This window comes from Myodes glareolus, chromosome 26, assembly GCF_982192425.1.
Source record: "Myodes glareolus chromosome 26, mMyoGla1.1, whole genome shotgun sequence".
NCBI lineage: Eukaryota > Metazoa > Chordata > Mammalia > Rodentia > Cricetidae > Myodes > Myodes glareolus.
The window spans coordinates 40,006,524-40,026,294 of NC_142051.1; the positions used below are offsets into that span (position 1 = coordinate 40,006,524).

General features: G+C 45.7%; 1 protein-coding gene across 1 annotated transcript in view; it reads left to right on the forward strand.

Moving 5' to 3' along the window:
* Window positions 1-207: 207 nt before the first annotated feature.
* Window positions 208-19,771, forward strand: part of Ano4 (anoctamin 4) — a 319,024-nt gene continuing 299,460 nt past the window's right edge. The window contains exons 1-2 of the mRNA XM_085683401.2: window positions 208-291; window positions 10,960-11,211. The gene's annotated coding sequence lies outside the window, so the exon portion shown is untranslated. The remainder of the gene's footprint in view (window positions 292-10,959; window positions 11,212-19,771) is intronic.

Below are 19,771 nucleotides of genomic sequence, written 5' to 3' on the forward strand. Positions count from 1 at the left end.
CTCTGCCCTTGACAAGCCCAGCGATCGCTGGTGTGTAAAAGAGAACACACAACCTCGTGTGCTTAGTGTCCACGAGCCAGCGGGTGCGTACGAGAGCACCTGTGTCGTCACAGACACAGAGCTGGCTTTATTATTTTCCTCCGTCACCAGCTCGCGTCGTGGTCATGGCAACCGTGAAGCTAACATTCTTGTCCTATCTCTTGACAGACAAGGACGTGAGCACTGCGAGTTATAACCTGTCGTCAGCAACAACGGGCAGCTACTACAGCTGTGTCAGCCAGATCACCATAGGTGAGCGATTGCCGCGAGGATTATACAACACGGGTAATCTGGGAGGCTTAGGAAGAAAGTGTTCCTGCGAGATTGCTGGCGGGCTCGCTTCCTGGGGCGCCCTCTTGTGGATGCTTGCTGCCATTGAAAGGAGTTGGAAAAACTAGTCTACGGTCTTGTCCTGCTTTAATAAGTTTCGAACACTTATTTGATTTACCCCGCTGGTGGTGGCGCTCGCCTTTAATCCCAGAACTAAGGAGACAGAGACAGGTGGATCTCTATGAGTTCGAGACCAGCCTTGTCTATAGAGAGAGTTCCAGGACAGGCTTCAAAATCATAGAGAAACCCTGTCTCGAAACCAAAACGAGACATTTGCTTTAGCACTTTGGTTGGTGTGTCCCCTGAACTGTTACACACTTCATATCACAACTAAGGTCCGTTCCAATACCTGTGGAGTAGTAATAAATATTCTTTTAGAAAGAAACCTTCTGTAACTGCAAAAAGGAAGCTAATGTCATGAAATACTACCTGGAATTTTCTTTCCCCCACCAATTCTTGGAGTTAAAGGTGTGTCCTTTCTGGTCTGAAGATCATGGGAGGTAGGTATCAGTGCCGTGCTAAAACCCAAAGCCAGACTCTCTGTTAGGTTCTGGATGAAGGAGAACCAGGCAGATATAATGTTCTCCACCTCCTCAGATGGCCTTTGGCACCGATTCGGATTTCCACTTTCGACCGGCCGTAAGGCGTTCTGTGGTCTGAGGAATCCTGTGTGCACTAGCCACCCTGTCCCTTCCTTCTAAGAAATGACGTCTCCACCCCCTGCAGCATGTGACATTGGGAGTTTGATGTCTGCAGATTGGGGCATGCTGCTCTCTTCCCTGTCCGCCTCAAAGCCCACGGAACCCACAGTCTGTGGGCAGAGCACAGTGTGTGCCCCTGAACTCTCTCCTACTTCCTTTGCTTCTTAAGCTTCAGTGCATTTATTGTGCCCTAAAGGGGAAGACTAACTGCCTTTATTTTTCTGTTTGCTGAGGCTGCCCTCTCCACCAAACATTCTTTCGAAATGTTTTTGAGTTCAGAATCTCAGGCAGCGACTTAAAAAAAAAAATCATCGTAATCATGACTTGCATTTGTTTTGTATCTGTCAGCCGCTGCTGGCTCTCCATTCTCACCATTTTACCTGGCAGGAACTCTGTGAGAAGGTACCAGAGTTTCTCCACCATATGGATTAGGAGACTTGATTTCTTTTGATTCATTATCCAGTTATTAATATGCCCAGGGTTTCCGTACAAGTCTGTTAGACTTGAGAGCCTGTGCCTCGAGACTCTAGGCTGTGCTTTCTAGCTGCCCCACTGGGGAGCTCTATAAGATACCAACGAGCCTGTAAAGTGGATTTCAATTCTTTGGATTATGGAGTTGCACGAGTATATTTGGACATAAAACCAAACGTAGACGCCTTCTGCTATAAACAGGCACACAAATCACATTGCATTTAAAGATGCTATAAAAGCAAAATAGCCCCTATCCCCTGGTGAGATGAGTAAGGTGTGGCCTGTGATTTTGCTGGGATACAGTCGTTTCTTGCCAGTAGTTGCATGCCAACATGTTAGTGGTTTCACTACGAAGACCTTTGACCCCACACCGTACTCCTGGGGGTTTTGTGAAGGGTCTGCCCTTTTGTCCGGCTCTCTAATCCACTCGAGAATCAGTGACTGCTCACTGGCATGAGATCCCTGAATCTTTATTTGCCCCCTCACCTCTCGTGAAGTCTGTGGACTGGCGTCAATTCATTCAGACACCAAAGCAGAGGGAAGCACTAAAATGAAAAGGAAGAACTTGGTGCAGAATATGGATATATATATATATATATAACTGATTTTCTTTAAAATGAAGGATAATGACATGAAAAATCTTTTGGAGCTCACCCTTCAGAGCTAGTTTGAAACTTAATGTTTCAGAAATATTTGCCAACCAGCGGGAGGCCACAGAGGGAGGGCTTGCCATCACAGAGCTAGAGGCTGAATGACCCGCAGGGACGTAGGGACGAGAGAGGATTCTGATAAAGCGAGCTTGCTGTGTTTCCCGTGGGAGAATCTCGTGTCCTGGGCCAGTTACTGGCTGTGACTAGTCTTGCCATGAGACAGTAGTAAGCCAAGGGCGTAGGGTCGGGAGGCACATCCGGGGAGAGAGAGAGAGAGAGAGAGAGAGAGAGAGAGAGAGAGAGAGAGAGATAGTGTGTGAGGGTGGCCCCTGACTGAGTCTGAGGGTGGACAAGTATGCTCTGGGATGCTGAGTCAGGGTGACAGTGAATCTAGCCATTGTCGGAGATACGTGAGATTGGAAAAGGATACACCAGATACCGTTTAGATGCGCTGGGTACAGCCATTGTAGTTTGCATGTGAGGTGTGCATGCAACCCCTTAGAATCCATTGTAGGGAATTGGAATTGTGGACAGAGTGGCCAGAGGCTGAATCTCTAGGCACTGTCTTCAGAGAGAGAGAGAGAGAGAGAGAGAGAGAGAGAGAGAGAGAGAGACTGAGAGACTGAGAGACTGGCTGATTGTGGCCAGAGGCTGAATCTCGAGGCACTGCCAGAGAGACTGGCTGAGTCTTTGGGGTTGCCTGCAATCATGAGAGCAACATTCACTACAATGGGTGTGCAGGGGGCCAAGGACTGGCCTGGGAGGGAATCCCAGCCAAGGGAGAAGGAAGGACCAAGGTAAGAGGATGTAACAAGCACATTTCCTGAAAACCCAGAGCAAGGCAGAGGTCACCGTCAGCTGTGGCACAACCCTACACATGTTCACGTTGTAAACCTCTAAGTAAGAATTGGTGGCCCGTGGGCTGCGAATGAAGACATTCCCGATGGAACTGGAGGAGGGCCTGGGAAGAAAGACCCAGTATAAGACACTTCGGGAGAAGGTTTTCCCCAAGTGCTGTTTCGAATCCTTTGTCTGTGTTCACTCATTTAACACTAACAGAGTCCTGAGGTAGATGCCATTACTGCCCCCACTGTATAGATGAGGAAACTGAGACCCTGGGAGGTTACGCTATTGCCTCTAGACTCATTGGTAGCGAGAACTGGGGTTTGAACGTAGGTAACCTCGCTTCTGTTGGATGATACTCCTGTTACCTGGCATCTTGCACACAGGGACAAACGCCCTTTCTCGGTCCAGGATCTGTAGCTACCACGCCAGAATGTATGGGTTATACCGTGTCTCCCACAAGGTATCTTGAAGTCCCAGTCTTCCATGCCTGTGAATGCGCATGCATGTTTGGAAGTAGGAGCTCTGTGAATGTCATCAGGTTATGATGACATCATACTTGCTTACCTATGGGCCCTAATCCACCAGTAGGAGAGGGGTTCCAGAGTTATAAGGGGCAATGGCATGGGGCGATAGAGTAAGATGTCTGTTGGCTGAGGAATGGCAATGAATTCTAGTAGCATAAGAACCCAAGAGAAAGGAAAGGGCCAGATTCTCTGGTGGAGCTTTCAGAGGCTGCGTGGTCGACAACACCTCCCTTCAGATTCCTGTTCTCCAGAACTGTGCAACAGTAAAAACATGTGCTGTGTTAAGCTGTATGCTTTGTGATACTTTGTGACACTTGGTCACGGGAGCTCTGTAAATCTACTCTCTGAAGGGCAGGTGGGGAGGGCAGATGTTCTGCCTTCTCCAAAGGCAATGATGTAACCAAAGCACTCCTGCTTCAGATTCCTGGTTGGCCAAGACCATAAGGAACTTATTATTTCATTAACAGAAGGAGGCCAGGGGTTGACTTGTTCTTCTGAACTGTTGCGAGAGGCCTACTCCTCTCTGCCTTCTCCCTGACTTTATCCTCATGGTGGCAACTATGGCGCGGAGAGGGAGCACAGTGTCTCCCCAGGCCTCCGCTTGAGGGGCCTCCACAGACCTGACTTGTATCGTCCGGTTTATGGGGTTCTGTGACCATCCCTGAGAAAATCAGCCAACCTCATCCCTGCCGAGATAAGTCTCTGCCTGAGACTCTGGACAGGTGTGGGGGATGAAATCACCTGTCATGAGTCACATGGCTTCTCGGGGTGTGGGACTGATTCCCAAGGCAGAGTCAAGGCTGTTGAAGGAAGAATAGGCACAAGATTCTGCAGAGGCTCTGGCAACATCCACAGCCCGGAATCTGGCCAAAGTTTAGGCGTTTTTGGCAATGGTCATGGCAAACACAGAAAACGGCTAACAACTCTAGACATACAGTACCACAGGCAGGACACCTTTATTTGAGTCATTTAACGAGTTCTCTTTGAACAGTTCTGTGTTTTCTTCAGCCCCTGTATGCATCCTCTTCGAGCAGAGTTTCTCAGCCTGTGGGCCATGACCCCTTTGGAGTCGAATGACCTTCTCCCAGGGCTCACCTAAGACCATCGCGAAACATGGATATTTACATTACTATTGATAGCAGTAGCAAAATTGCAGTTATGAAGTAGCAGCAAAATAATTTTATGGTGGGAGGTCACCACAACATGAGGGACTGTATTAAAGGGTCGCAGCATTGGGAAGGCTGAGAACCACTGTCCTAGGGAACAGTCATCTTGCACAGAGACCTTATGTGTGAAGAGTCTGTCTAAGGCACAGGACTTACAGATTAGTGCCCACATGAACTACTGAAGTAGAAGTGTCAGAATCCAGGCCCAGGAAAACCACTCTTCCCAAACCCTTAAATATGTCTTGACTCTTGGCCCACTCCATATTTTTTTTTAAAATGATTTATTTGTTTATTTAATATGTATACAGTGTTCTGTCTGCGTGTCTGCATCAGACCTCACTGCAGATGGTTGGGAGCCACTTTGTGGTGGCTGGGAGTTGAACTCTGGACCTCTGGAGGAGCAGTCAGTGCTCTTAACCACTGAGCCATCTCTCCAGCCTCATATTTTATGGTAGTTCTCACCCATGTATTAAGTGTGTATGAACCCCAGAGGTGATGAACACCAGCTCCCCCAGACTGCAGACAGCCCTGGGCGTGTTTCCTGTGCTTTCCTTTAGTTTTGGCTCTGGCAAGGGATGTTGATGCTGAACTTTTGTTTTGTTTTCTTTAGTCTGATTTTTGGATGTTGAACGTGAAGAGGACCGAGAGCCACCCGTTGCCGCCTTTCCCACGGCAGCACTGATTATGCAGGAGGGAGCATGGGCCGGCCCCTGGTGTGACATTCCTGCTACTTGCCTCTTTGACGCCAGCTGCTCTTTTGGTTGGCTCTTCCCCCAAAATACTTTGACCTCATTGCTGCATCTGAATTTAGACTGTCCCATTTACATTGATCATAATTACGTGACTCTTAATATAGCTCATTTGTATCAATGAGATGGATTAAAATATTTGCTAGTGGGCTTCATTTCTGGAGCAAACATTAGAAAAACCCTCAGTCATGTAGAACAGTGTCTTTTCAACATTAAAAAATGTTAAATATTAGCGATGGTTTTGTAGAAGAACTGGTAAAACCTGAAATTTTAGAGTTCCAGGTTATTTAGAATGTTCGAAAATTGTTTTTGAAGGAAGAAAATATACATAGAGTTGAATACATAGTTATAGTCATGGTAAACTTGACAGTATGTATTTTAGGTAGATATTTATTGTATACAATGTAATACTTGATATATACAAGATATACAATATGATAATATACATATAATCAGATGATCATTAAGAAAGGTAGCATGGCAATCGGCTCCCAGTTTCCCTTACTTATGTGTGTGGTGTGTGAGGCTAATATCTCCTCTTCTAGCAAATTTTCAGTGTATAATACAATGTCATTAGCTCTAGCCTTATGTAGTGGATTTATTTCTCTTTACTAACTAAAATGTGGTGTTCTTTGGTCTGCATCTCCCCATTCCTTCCTCCTGTTTCCCTGAACTACATCTTACTCCCTGTTTCTGAGTAGCTGACATCGTATGACTTTCCTTCCTCAAAGACAGTGCAGACAAGTGAGGTCGTACAGGATTTTCCTGTCCGTGCCTGGCTGCCTCTTTCACTTAACAAAATGATCTTCTTGCTTATTTGTTGAGTGACAGCGTCTCTTTGTTAAAAGGTTCAACAATGGCCCATTGTTTATATTTATACATTTTCCCATTCTTAAATTAGAGCCTTCTAGAGCCCTAAACACATTTTTATGGTGTGCTCTGTTCTTGGTAAAGAAGGACTTCAGAAGGTAGAAGGGAAAAGAGAGAGACTTGTATGCATGTTTTCAGCGCTGACCCTTTGGTACTAAGTAACTGATTGGTGTGTGCTTCCTTGGGGAAGGCTATCTCTCCTTCAGCGTTCCTTTGTGGTTCTTTGTCTAGGGATGAGGTCTTGTGAGCCATTTTTCAAGTTCCCTGCCAGACATGTTTACACGACTGTTTCCAGTAAAGCTCAAGAGTCTGATGTCTCAAGACACACCTGGTCTTGCTTGAGTCTGGTGAAGTCCAGACCTTCTGACCATCGCCATTGGGCTGAAGAGATTCCCAATCTCTCTGTTGTAGTCCTTCTCTGACATCTTGTCAGTGAGAGACAGTGTATTAGTTACTGTTTTGTTGTTGTGATAAAAAGCATCATGACGAAGGCAACGGAGAGAAGGAGGTGTTTAATTGGTCTCATGGTTCAAGAGCAGTGGTTCTCAGCCTTCCTAACGCTGTGACCCCTTAATACAGCTCATGCTGCAGTGACCCCCAACCTTAAAATTAGGTTGTTGCGCCCTCCTAACTGTAACTTTGCTATTGTTATGAATCATAATGTAAATATTTGATGTGCAGGTTAACTGATATGCGACCCCTAAAGGGGTCATGACCCACAGGTTGAGAACTCCTTTTCTAGAGGGCTAAGGGTCCGTCACGGCAGAGGCATGGTGGCCGGAGTGGGCCACCAAGAGCACACATCCTCAACCTCAGGCACTCAGCAGAAAAAATGAGCTGGAGGTGAGGAAAGACTGTAGACCCTCATAGCCTGCTCCTGGAGTGTACTGCCTCCAGCGAGGCTCCACCTCCCCGAAGTTCCACAGCTCCCCAAACAGAGTCACCAACTAGGGAACAGATATCCAAATATCTGAGCCTGGTGGGGGGCGGGGACGACGACATCTTTATGCAAACCACCACAGACAGAGTTAGCGGGTAGCTGCAGGCTCCTTGTGGCCGTGTCTCTGCACTTCTTTTCCTTGTGTCTCTGTGGCCATGTCTCTGTACTTCTTTTCCTCATGTCTCTGTGGCCATGTCTCTCTGATCCTTTTCCTCATGTCTCTGTGGCTGTGTCTCTGCGCTTCTTTTCCTCATGTCTCTGTGGCCGTGTCTCTGCACTTCTTTTCCTCGTGTCTCTGTGGCCGTGTCTCTGTGCTGCTTTTTCTTGAGTCTCTGTGGCCATGTCTCTGATATTTCTTTTCCTTGTGTCTCCGTGGCCGTGTCTCTGCACTTCTTTTCCTTGTGTCTCCGTGGCTGTGTCTCTACACTTCTTTTCCTCGTGTCTCTGTGGCTGTGTCTCTGTGCTTCTTTTCCTTGTGTCTCCGTGGCTGTGTCTCTGTACTTCTTTTCCTCATGTCTCCGTGGCCGTGTCTCTGCATTTCTTTTCCTTGTGTCTCCGTGGCTGTGTCTCTGCACTTCTTTTCCTCGTGTCTCCGTGGCTGTGTCTCTGTACTTCCTTTCCTTGTGTCTCCGTGGCCGTGTCTCTGCACTTCTTTTCCTTGTGTCTCTGTGGCCGTGTCTTTGCACTTCTTTTTCTTCACTGACGCCAGTGCTTGGATCCTTTAATGACCTTCACATGACCTTTGTTCCACGGCTTTTCTCCCTGCTGCCCTGTGGTGGGGCAATTGAGAGAATAGACAGTGTCAGCCCTGAACCAAGTGGTTAGGAACTTAGGAACTTGTAGGAGGGAAGTGAGAACAAAAGCCCAGTAGACAAAGAGTAGAAAGGAATTTTGAAGACAGCAGACACAGCCTCCATTTCAAGGGAGCCTCCGCTCACAGTAAGGAATAGGGCTTGGCTGTAAAGTGTGGATAGGGACAGGGTGGTGGGAGTCTATGTCTGAGTGGTGGGAGTCTATGTCTAGCATGGTGTCGGATGGAGCAAACAGACGTTTAGTCTGGGCAGCTTCCCTTCCACCCCTTTTGTTTTGCTGGGGTTCTCGATCTGTCCTTCCCACACCAGGGCTTTCTTCCCACACATTTCCGGTCCCTGTACTCCAGCACCTTTTACTAGGCATCACCTCACCATGGAATACAGTCTGGGGAAACCAGTAGCCTCCTGGAAGAGGTGATCAAGAGGAAGTGATGGTTCTGACGTCTTCACTAACATTAACGCAATCACGACAATTCCCGCTTTACGGACCTTTATTGACCTTGTTTTGCGTTGCTTTCCAGATAAGATCTAGCCCCTGTTTCTTGGCATGTCTTATATTAACCCGTCCTTTTCATGGTGTGTTATCTTCAGACGGCATACACATTACCTTCCCGTGGTCTGCACCTAAGTTTCCTATGTAAAAGCCTGCGGAAGTCAGGCAGGCACAGCGGATGAATGACAGAAGCTGGGGTGAGGTGCTAGGGCGTGTGGGGACTGTGGCAGATTGAGATCAGTCTCCACATACAGGAGGTGGGACTCACACTGCTCTTCCTGACAACCGCCATGTGGTGATATGGTGCAGCCATGTTTAATATTCATGAGAAGATCAAGAGGGTTTTTTTTTTAATGAGAAGTCAGAAAGTCGGCTCTTTTTTGTGAGAATGCTTTAGATTTTAGTCAGTTCGAATTTTACTTCAAATATTACCAACTTGACACACGCTAGAGTCATCAGAGAAAGGAACCTCAATGAGGAAATGCCTCCTCGAGATCCAGCTGTAAGGCGCTTTCTCAATTAGTGATCGATGGGAGAGGGTGCAGCCCATGGTGGGTGGTCCTGGGTTCTATAAAAAGGTGGGCTGAGCAAGCCATGGGAACAAGCCAGTAAGCAGCATCCCTCCATGGTCTCTGCATCAGCTTCTGTCTCCAGGTTCCTGCCCTGAGTTCCTGTCCTGACTTCCTTCAGTGATGACCAGCAATGCTGTAGTGTGAGCCAAATAAACCCTTTCCTCTCCAATTTGCTTTTTGGTCATGGTGGTTTTGTTTCTGCAATAGAAACCCTGACCAAGACAGGTGAAATAAACAAAATATTTCCACATAGCATATTTTTCCCACTGGTTTCTAGATGTCAACTCTATCTATAATGGATGTGTTCATATTACCACCTTCTTGTTCTTTTTTTCTTTCTTTCTTTCTTTCTTTCTTTCTTTCTTCTTCTTCTTCTTCTTCTTCTTCTTCCTCTTCCTCTTCCTCTTCCTCCTCCTCCTCCTCCTCTTCCTCCTCCTTCTTCTTTTTCTTTTCTTTTTCCCTGATGCAGAGTTTCTCTGTAGCTTTAGAGCCTGTCCTGGAACTAGCTCTTGTAGACCAGGCTGGCGTCAAACTCACAGAGATCTTCTTGCCTCTGCCTCCTGAGTGCTGAGATTAAAGGCGTGCACCTCATCTTTCTTTATGGCCTCACTTCCCCTACGTGGATGGCCCTCTCCCCTGAGCTCCCGAGGGAAAGTTCCTGTTCTTCTGTTGATGTTTATTTCATCCTGTTTGTATTGTGGTTAGTTATAGTTTTGGATTCAGACACCCCTGGACTTTCATTCTGCCTTTGGCGCTTGTGGGCTGCTTAATCTAGGGAAAGCTGCTCTGTTTTCATCGTCCACAAAGCTGAAACAGTTCCTAGTGCCCTTTATGCTTGCTGTATGGGTTAGAGACTGGCTATGTAAAGTGTCTAGTGATGCGGGAGAATTGTCTGTATTCTGTCAATCACATTTTAATAAAACGCCGATTGGCCAGGCAGGCAGTATAGGCGGGAAAACCAGACAGGAAGTAGAGGTGATGTAATGAGAACAGGAGAATTCTGGGAAGCATGGAGGTTCCTCTGCCACTTCTGCGCAGACCACCGAAGAGGCAGCATGTAACTTGCCCAGCTGAGAAAGGTACGGAGCCATGTGCTAACGTAGATAAGGATAATGGGGTAACATAAGTTACAAGGACTAATAAGGAGCCTGACCTAATGGGCCAATCAGTTTATAACCTTATGGAGTCCTGTGTGTGATTTTCTTTGGGCTTGCCGGCTGTGGGCTACTGGGCGGGACAGAAACCCCAACAAGCCAGCCCTCATGCTACATATGCTCGTGTTACAGTCTAGCATATAGATGACCTTCAATGGCTTTTGAAAACTTTGTGACCACAGGGGCTGGAGGGATGACTCAGCAGTCAAGAGTGTTTGCTGCTTTTTCTGAGGATGCAAGTCGATTCCCAGCACCCATGTTTGGTGGCTCACAATCACCTGTAACTTCAACTGCTTGGAATTGGACATGACTGTTGAACCTCTGTGGACAACTGGGGCACACACACACACACACACACACACACACAGAGTCACCAAAAACCCTTCATGATCACAAATTTTATCTGCTTTGTTATGGTACATAGAAGGCAAAGACTGAGCACTGAATACACGGTATGTGTTTAATGTGATAAGACGCATGCAGTTCATCGAGTGTGACAACAGCTGTCTGTCTATCATGAGCATGCATCATTCAAACAGCGGTTGAGTTGACTCGCAACTTAAGATCTTTGAGAAATGCTAAAACCAACAGTGTATAAGGCTTTCAACTGCGGTTACTGACCTGATCTGTTTATCTCAACAGGCTATGACGTGGCTGGACCTGTTGCAATTGGACTCACCCACTGGAAAAATCCCTATGTGCAAGGCAGACCCACCCTCCCATCAGATCTGCCCCTCTTCCTCTCCAAAGATGCGGGCATCCCTGTGTATCACCAGTCCTTCCCTTGCAAAGCTGACCTGGCCACGCCCCTGTCTTGTCCAGCCTCGCTGTCCATCACCCCAGTGCCTTCCTACAGCAGCAGCAGCCAGGAAACCCTGAGTCAGGACACCACAGGTAGGAGTGATGACCTCTTTGGAGGGCTTGGCATATCGAAGGCTCTGGGATGCATTTCTCTGCTGAGCACACCGCTCTTATGCCTCTGCGTGTGTGATGCTTTCGACTCGTACGGTGTCTCCATGTTCCCCGCGTTTAGTCATTTAGCTGGACCAGAAGGGAGGTTGTGCTTGGAGATGAGGGACTGAAGTGTTATTGCATTTGGTGACACCTTTTCTAGGAATTGGCTTCGAGTCGGGGTTCTAAGAACAGTGTGTGGCTTTTTGCTGTTTAATTTCTTTTCGAATAACATAGAGTCTGTTCACTTTACCCCACCAAGACCCTTGTGTCTGGGCTCTTGAAAACCTTTGCCCATGGGTGAAATCTGGTCAGCCAGCTTCCTGCTTTTGAGTGGCCAAAGAATTAGGAACAGTTGCTTGTTTGTTTTTAACCTATAAAGTCCCACCAGCATGGCTGCCTAAACAAGAGATGACCAAGAACAGTTGACATGCTAAAGTTGATGGGGAAAAGACCACGAGGCCTCAGCCCTATACTAAAGACTCGAGGCAACTAAGGAATGCTGAGAGAAGGAGACATAGTCTTCCCCAGGGAAGAGCACACCAACTGGTCACCCAATATCAAGTGGTCAATCCTGAAAACATGCATACAAGTATGCAAGTAGCTTTATTATACACACATACACACACACAAATACACATATACATTTCTGTATATAGCAACAATTATTGAACAACGAAGCCATGAGTTTGAAAGAGAGCCTGGATATATATGGGAGGGTTTGGAGGGAGCAGAGGGAAAGGAGAAATGTTGTGATTATATTATAATTTCAAAAAACGTAGTATTTTTTTTACATCTTGATAGGTTCGAAAATTTAATAATATCTTATGACTCATGAAAATTAAATAAACTTTGACTTTTAGTTTCTTCCATCAGGTCTTTTTGGATACAACCAGTCTTTTATTTTTGCATGCTCTATGATAATTTTTACATAACAATGCATAATCAAGAACCTGGAACAAATTTTATAGCCCAGAATGCCTAATATATTTACTCTCTGGTCCCTTTTCAGAAATGTTTTGCTGACCAATGATCTATGTGATCTTGGGAAGCCATAGCATAAACAGCCAAGGCAAAAAAATTTATGACCTGTCTCATTTGAAGTCAGCTGCAGAAAATTCCGCCTATGCAAGGATGGTACACTTGCTATCCTTACTTCTGAAGTCTGAGGCTGAGGTTTAATTGATGTAAAAATCTATGGTGCTGTATTTTCTTCTGTAGCCACAGCCCTTAGAGATAAGGTCCCCAAATCCAGTGTTTAAACCCTGTTCAGGAAATAAATCTTTGCAGGATGGGGATCCTTGGCCAGCATCAGCAACAGCTCACAGATGCTGCCACCTAGAGACAAGGTGCTGATGTTGCAAAAGTTCCAGGTGGCCAAAGGCATCAAATCATCAAATACAGCTTGGTAAACCCAAGGACCCCAGGCCCTACCCCAGGGCCTGTGTGCACAGTGCAGGGTGATCCTTAGCATGTGCTACAGACTGCCCCTCTTGGGGTTTTGCTTGCTCACCTTCCTGATGTACCATGAGACCAGTTCCCCAAAGTCTTTGATGAAATTGCTCAGTTGAAATCTAAAGAGTGTTAAGGACCACTTGCATGGACTTAGCCTTCTTTCTGATTATCCTGACTGAATGCCACTTTTGTAGAGAAATCTGTGTCTAAAGCTAAAAAACTTCTGAGAGTTTGATTTTTTAAAATAAATTAATTAATTGACTAGTGTGTGTAGCATGAGGGCCGGCTTGTTGGGGTTTCCGTCCCGCCCGGTACCCCAACAGCTGGCAAATCCCAAAGAGAAATTACACACAGGACTCCATAAGGTTATAAACTGATTGGCCCATTAGGTCAGGCTTCTTGTTAACTCTTATAACTTATATTAACCCATTATTCTCATCTATGTTAGCCACATGGCTCCGTACCTTCCTCAGCTGGGCAAGTTACATGCTGCCTCTTCAGTGGTCTGCACAGGAGTGGCTGAGGAACTTCTCTCCTCCCTAGCCTTATCCTATTCTCATTACTCCGCCTCTACTTCCTGTCTGGTTGACCCGCCTATACTTCCTGCCTGGCCAATCAGCGTTTTATTAAAATACATGATTGACAGAATACAGATAATTCTCCCGCACCAAGTGTGTGTGTGTGTGTGTGTGTGTGTGTGTGTGTGTGTACCTGAGTGTGTGCATACGCACTGTGTGCTAGCAGGTGCCCGGGGAGGCCAAGGATGTAAGATCCCCCAGAAATAGAGTTGGAAGACAGTCGTTGGCCACAGCATGGATGCTGAGAATTGAATGCCGGTCCTCTGCAAGGGCAGCCAGTGCTCTTAACTGCAGAGCCATCCCTCCAGCCCCAGGGGTTTGAGTTTGTCGTGAAGAAAAATGACTGTGCTTGCTCTAGTTCAATAATAGTTGAAGGAATCGCGTGCCTTTTGTGGCCACAGTAAGGAAGGTTGTGGCATTTTTTTTCTGCACAGAGGAGAAGGAAACAGGAGCCGCCAGGTGGACATTTTCCATCCCCCATCAGCTGGCCCTTTGTCCTTCCCAGAGAGCGGTGTGTGCAGGAGCAATCTGATTTGGGGAAGAAGGTTGCTATTTTTAACGAACAGGTTTTCAAAAAACAAGACAAATGCTTATAATTCTCTTCACTTCAGGGCTTCCCTTCAACAATGGTATTGAATTTTCTCCATGTAACCATTTGCTACTATTTCCCTATCATTATTACTATTGCTGCCACTTGTGTCTTTGCAAAGGATACCCGAACATTAAAGATACACTGTATGAGAGTGTGGGGAGGAAACTGTAGACGCTGGAGTGGCTTCTGTAAATTTCAAGAGTGTGCTTGTGTTGTAGGCCTATTATTTTTTCCTTACAGAAATTTATCGATTTCTGCATGTAAAATATTTATGTGAAAATTTTGCTTCCTTATTTATTTCTTTTAAAATGCATTTAATTTATTTGTAGCTTTTATTCTTTTTCCTTCAGTTTCTGAATAGAAGAAAATTCTGGGGTGAGAGGAGTCGGTGCAGCCATACTAGAGCATCTTGGAAACTCAAGAGCTTGTTAGGTGTTCTTTAACAAATCTATTTTTTTTTTGCTCCATAAACCTTATCACTGATACAGGAAAGCTGATGAGGTTTACATTTATGTAACCAGACAATTATTTACTGATCACTGGGATTTTCATATGTCTATAAACTTTCATAAAAAAGTCATTTTTCACATTCTATAAATATCGTTGTTCTATAACTCTGGGGTGAACTAACAAAATACTAAATGGATGGAAGCTCTTGAGCTCCCCACTCATTTTGACTGCTTTTAAACTGTGTAATATTTTTTATTCCTTGAGAATGTCATACAGTGTATCTTGATTATGTTTGCCCTCCTTCCCATTTGCTCTCAGATCTCTCTCTACCTCCCAACCTCATGCCCCTCTCCCCTTCTAAAATAACCCAGGGAGCCCCATTTGCACTGTTAATATTCTCCTGGGTGTGGAGCCATCTCCTGGAGCTCAAAGAGAACCGACTCCTCCTCCTCCAGGCTCCTCCTCCTCCAGGAGCAGGTTGGGGTCGGCCTGGACTTTAGAAGTAGGAGAATGATTTCAAATATTCATTTGACGGAAGAGTTGGCTATGAGAAGCAAATCACTGAGTTTTGTTCAGCTTTCCTGTTTCCCTAAATTAGACTCTTCTTTTCATAATTCAAAGCCGTGCCATTCAGTTTCCAAGTCTAGCACGGCTCTGTCAGTTCCTCCTCCTTGTACGGTAATTATTTTGTCTTAGAAAGCTAAAATCACCAGCGAATCCAGGAACAATGAATGGTACGTGGGGACAAAGTCAATTAAATGATATGGTTATGAAGTTCCTTGAGAATTATGATAAGAAACTGAAAAACTTGAATTCAAACTGCCTTTGGATGACGTGTTTCAGAATTAAACTTTACGATGCTCCAGGAGAGTTGGGTTCACTCTGTCATCTGAACTCTCAGCACTGGAAGTGCGGTTTGTTGTTGGGAACAGGGTCTGGGTTACAGACCTTGGTCACACTTGGGGACAATGGGGAGTGAATGGATGCCATGTGTATTTTCCAATTCAATAAAAACTGACGTAGGAGGCTGCTTGCTTGTCCTGGCCACCCAGAACCAAAATAACCACACAGAAGCTATATTAAAACACTGCTTGGCCCATTAGCTCTAGCTTCTTATTGGCTAACTCTTACATATTAATTTTACCCATTTCTATTAATCTGTGTATCACCACGTGGCAGTGGCTTACTGACAAAGTTTCAGCATGTCTGACTCTGACGGCTCCATGGCTTCTCTCTGACTCTGCCCTTCTTCCTCCCAGCATTCAGCCTAGCTTTCCCTGTACACCTAAGTTTTCTTTGCTATAGGTCCAAAGCAGTTTCTTTATTCATTAATGGTGATCACAGGATACAGAGGGGCCTCCCACATCAAACCGAAGCTCCTTCCTGCTGCAGTGAGCAATGCCGCAACCTGAAACAGCTCACCCATCATACTCCCAACCAAGAAGTGCAGATGGCGTCTCAGACACAGCGTTGGAGACGCCCAGCTTCAGCTTTTGACTTGTATAAATGCGTTTGGATATTGATTCATCACTAAGATGAAGGTGGAAACTCTATGGTTTGAATGAGTAATTCTCACACATTGTCACAAGCACAGCAAACTGGAGATTTTGTTTAATTGCAGATCCTCCTTCAGCTGGCCTGGGGAGTTGGTGGTACAGCCCGTGTTTCTAGCTTTTTCTCAAGTGACGTCTGTGCTTCTGGTCTCAGGATGTGGAACTAATACAAGACACAGATTAAAAAAAATATATATCGTGCCAAAGCATGTAGGGTAACCACCCAGGCAGGTGTTACGAAAGATATGAATGATCATAAAGAGCGCAAACAACGTTATCTGTATCAAAGCATGGCCTCTGAGTTTCTAAAACGGCCTTCCTGAAAGGACATTTGCTTCATCCAACAGCTGTAATGGAAGTGGAAGGTCTGCTTATACCCTGTAACCAGGAAATTGCTGACTCATGAGTTACATGCCCTGTCTCTCCTGTAGACGTTGTTTAGACAAGGAAGCAAAATACCAACAACCATGACAACGGACTCAAGAGCGATCTTAGTTGTCTTGGCCCCAGTTCACTGGAAACTGAGTCTGAGATCCAGAGATACACGCACAAAGCTTACTGAAGTAGTCCTTGGGAACAGTCTCTGTGTGTGTGTGTGTGTGTGTGTGTCTGTCTGTGTGTGTGTGTGTGCGCACGTGTGGGTAGAAGGGTAAAGGAAGATGCCTGAGCACAAGTAAATTTTGAGAGATGCTGTACAAGAAAGACCTCAGACAATTACAAGGGAGATCTGGAACTCAGACCATACTCGGGTGTCCTATAACAAGGCCTTGCTGCCCTCCCCTCGTTGCCTGGATACAGGCGGCCACAAGAAAGGGGCATGGCCTTGAGACTTGCTCTTTGTGGGCAGTTCTTCAAGGGAGAGTTAGCTGGAGCCAGTACTGCCAGCATCCAGAACAGCTAGCAGACCCCGAGATGCATCACATCAGGTGATTAGCATGAAGCAGTTAAGAGGCTATAAATTGGAATTTGAATGGGAGTGCACAGAAGGGTTCTCGGTGAGAAACTGTGCAGGCCTTTGTGAGGAGCAGGGTGTGTGATTATCGCCGTGTATGATGAAGTGCTGAGTTGAAGTAGGATGGGGCTTTGAAGTTTCTAAAATAATTTATTATTTATTTAGTTCTATTTTTGTGGGTGCATGTATGTGTGTGCCTTGTCACATGGGTGGAGGTAAGAGGACAACTTGTAGTCCTTTCTCTATCCTCATCGTGTGAGACCCAAGACTAGAACTCAGATCTTCAGGCTTGGCTGCAAAGCACCTTCACGTGCCGAGCCGTCTTACCAGTTCCCTAGTCTAGGCTGTTTGAGAGCTGGTCTATCCGAATCCATTTAGTGAAATTGTGGACACCAGTTGACAAATGATTTTGCCTGTCCGCACCAATCACAGAGTCATCAGGAGCTCTGAGGTTTGTTGAGGGAGAAAAGGCCCAGAATCTGGAGTAATTTCCTCATGTTCAGGAACTGATGAATGCCTGGATTCCCATTCAGTTTGAAGTTTTCTCATTTAAATGGTTGGAAGACACCCTCTGGCTTCTTTGACCCTAGCTCTGAGTGCATGGAAACTATAGGGTTTTTTTTTTATCTTTATCAGGAAAAATATAAGTTATGTAGGGTCATGATTGTATAATGGGGCTGTTAGTTCAGTTTCTTATTCCAGGTTCTGCGACTCTTTAATTCATCACTGTTTTTGGGAGCTGGGTGTCCTGGAATGACCCCAACGCATGACTTCTTTCTTTTTGTAGTATAGGGGAACGAACCAGCAGAGGGGATAAGTGTTAAATAATTACACAAATATGAAAATCTGTTTAGCTCAGTAGACAAAGAACACTGGTAGGTAGACCATAAAGCAGAAATTAATTTGGTCTGGTGTGATGGCTAGAAATAAATGACCCCCGTAGGGAGAGGCACTATTAGGAGGTGCGGCTTTGTTGTAGTAGGTGTGACCTTGTTGGAGGAAGGGTGTCACTGTGGGGATGAATTTTGAGGTCTCTTATGCTCAAGCTGTACCCAGTGAGGCAGTTCACTTCCTGTTGCATGTGGATCAAAATGTAGAACCCCAGGCTCCTTCTCTAGCGCCATGTCTCTCTGCACACCACCATGCTTCCCTCCCTGATGATAATGGACTAAACTTCTGAAACCATAAGCCAGCCTCAGTTAAATGTTTTCCTTTATAAAGTTGCCATAGTCATGGCGTCTCTTCACAGACATTGTAACCCTAACTAAGATACCTGAGGATATGGGAAGAGAGTGAGGGAATAGCAGTAGTTTGAGAGAGAGAGAGGAACTTAGGGAAATTTAGTGACAATGTGGCATAGAAAACCAAAGAGCTAGCTGCTGTCCTCAAATCTGATGTCCGCCATGTTACCTTTATCTAGAGGACTTGACTCCTTATGCCTCAATTTCTCTGTCTGTGCAGTGGAGTCATAAGTCCCAAAGAAGAGAAAATAGGCAGATATGCTTTTGAAATCATAGGCTACAATCAAAGGCTATTGTTTTAGTAGTTAGGGCAGTCTACTGATGCCATCCTCCCTTTTGAGTCCTGGTCTGAGCTCATGGGCTGACTCTAATTAGTATTTGAGTGCTGGGTAGTTACTTTCTTTTGCCCTCTGGAATTAAATGTTTTTTTGTCTAACAACTAGATTAAAAGATACTTTTATATATGTTCCACTGCCCCTCCTCTTTCCGTCCTCCTCTCTCCTGTTCACTTACACTAGAAAAGACCTTTTAGGAAGCAAGACTCAATCCTGATTTGTCGGATGTGCCAAAAGCTTTTAATCTATTCCATTATGCTTTAAAAGTTGGGCTAGTTGAGGTGCAGTAGTGTGATGTCACTGCCTACTGAGGAGTTCCAGCTTGTAATTTAAACGTTGATCTAAGTAAGACAGAACCTATAACACTGCACCTTCTTCTGAAGATATGCAGGGACCCCAGGAGCTATTAGTTCTCAACTGTGTGGAAATTCCGCATATTGTAAGTGATTATGTAAGAAGTATAATTCCACACAAGAAGTGATTGATGCGGTCAGGTGACCATGGACTGAAACCTCTAATCCCATGCGCCAAAATGTAACTTTCTTCTTTGGACATTGTTGAACTCAGGAGTTTTGTTACGATGACAGGAGACAGACTGACATATCAGCCCCTGAATCTCAGTGGTGTATAACACAAAACATCTGCTTAAGTATCTAGCCTCCGGGGGGGGGGGGGTTAGCTAGGCAGTTCTGCTTTCAGCTTGGCTGGTGCCGGCTGATTCAGACCAGCTATGGCTAGAACAGTGGAGATGATTCAGCCCCTCTCTACCGCCTCATCCTCTAGCAATGTGTTCTCTAATGTCCTCACAGCAGTGGCAGAGGAGACAAGAGAAGAGGCCAGGCCAGTCATGCAAACACCAAGCTTGTTCTGGTAACGGATTTGTTAAGATTCTTTCATCCGAAGCCACATTACAGGGACGAGCCCAGAGCTGACTAAGAAGGGACAGTATTGTAGCTAACAGTGAAGCCACATGGCCACCAGGCATGGAATTGGGCGTTGCAAATAATTAGGAATGATGGTACAATCTGTTACATCTGTTTTGTGTTCAAACTACTGACCTCAAACAGGTATTCAGGTCAAGTCTCTAATCAGAGTTCTAGGGGGTGGTCCCGAGGACTCTGTTCCCCTCTCCATTCCTTACGTACAGTACCTTCCTCCTACTTGTTCCTTTCCAGACCTTCTTATAAAAGCCTTTCCTCCTCACGCAGGCCGTCTTAGCAGAGCAGATGCCTGCAGATTGCCTTCCTGTTGGTACATGAGATGAGCCAGGGCCTACCTGGAGCTCAGCCATGGGGATAATGTAAATTAAGTCGTAACGCACGCCAGATAGCTCACTCTCATGTTCTG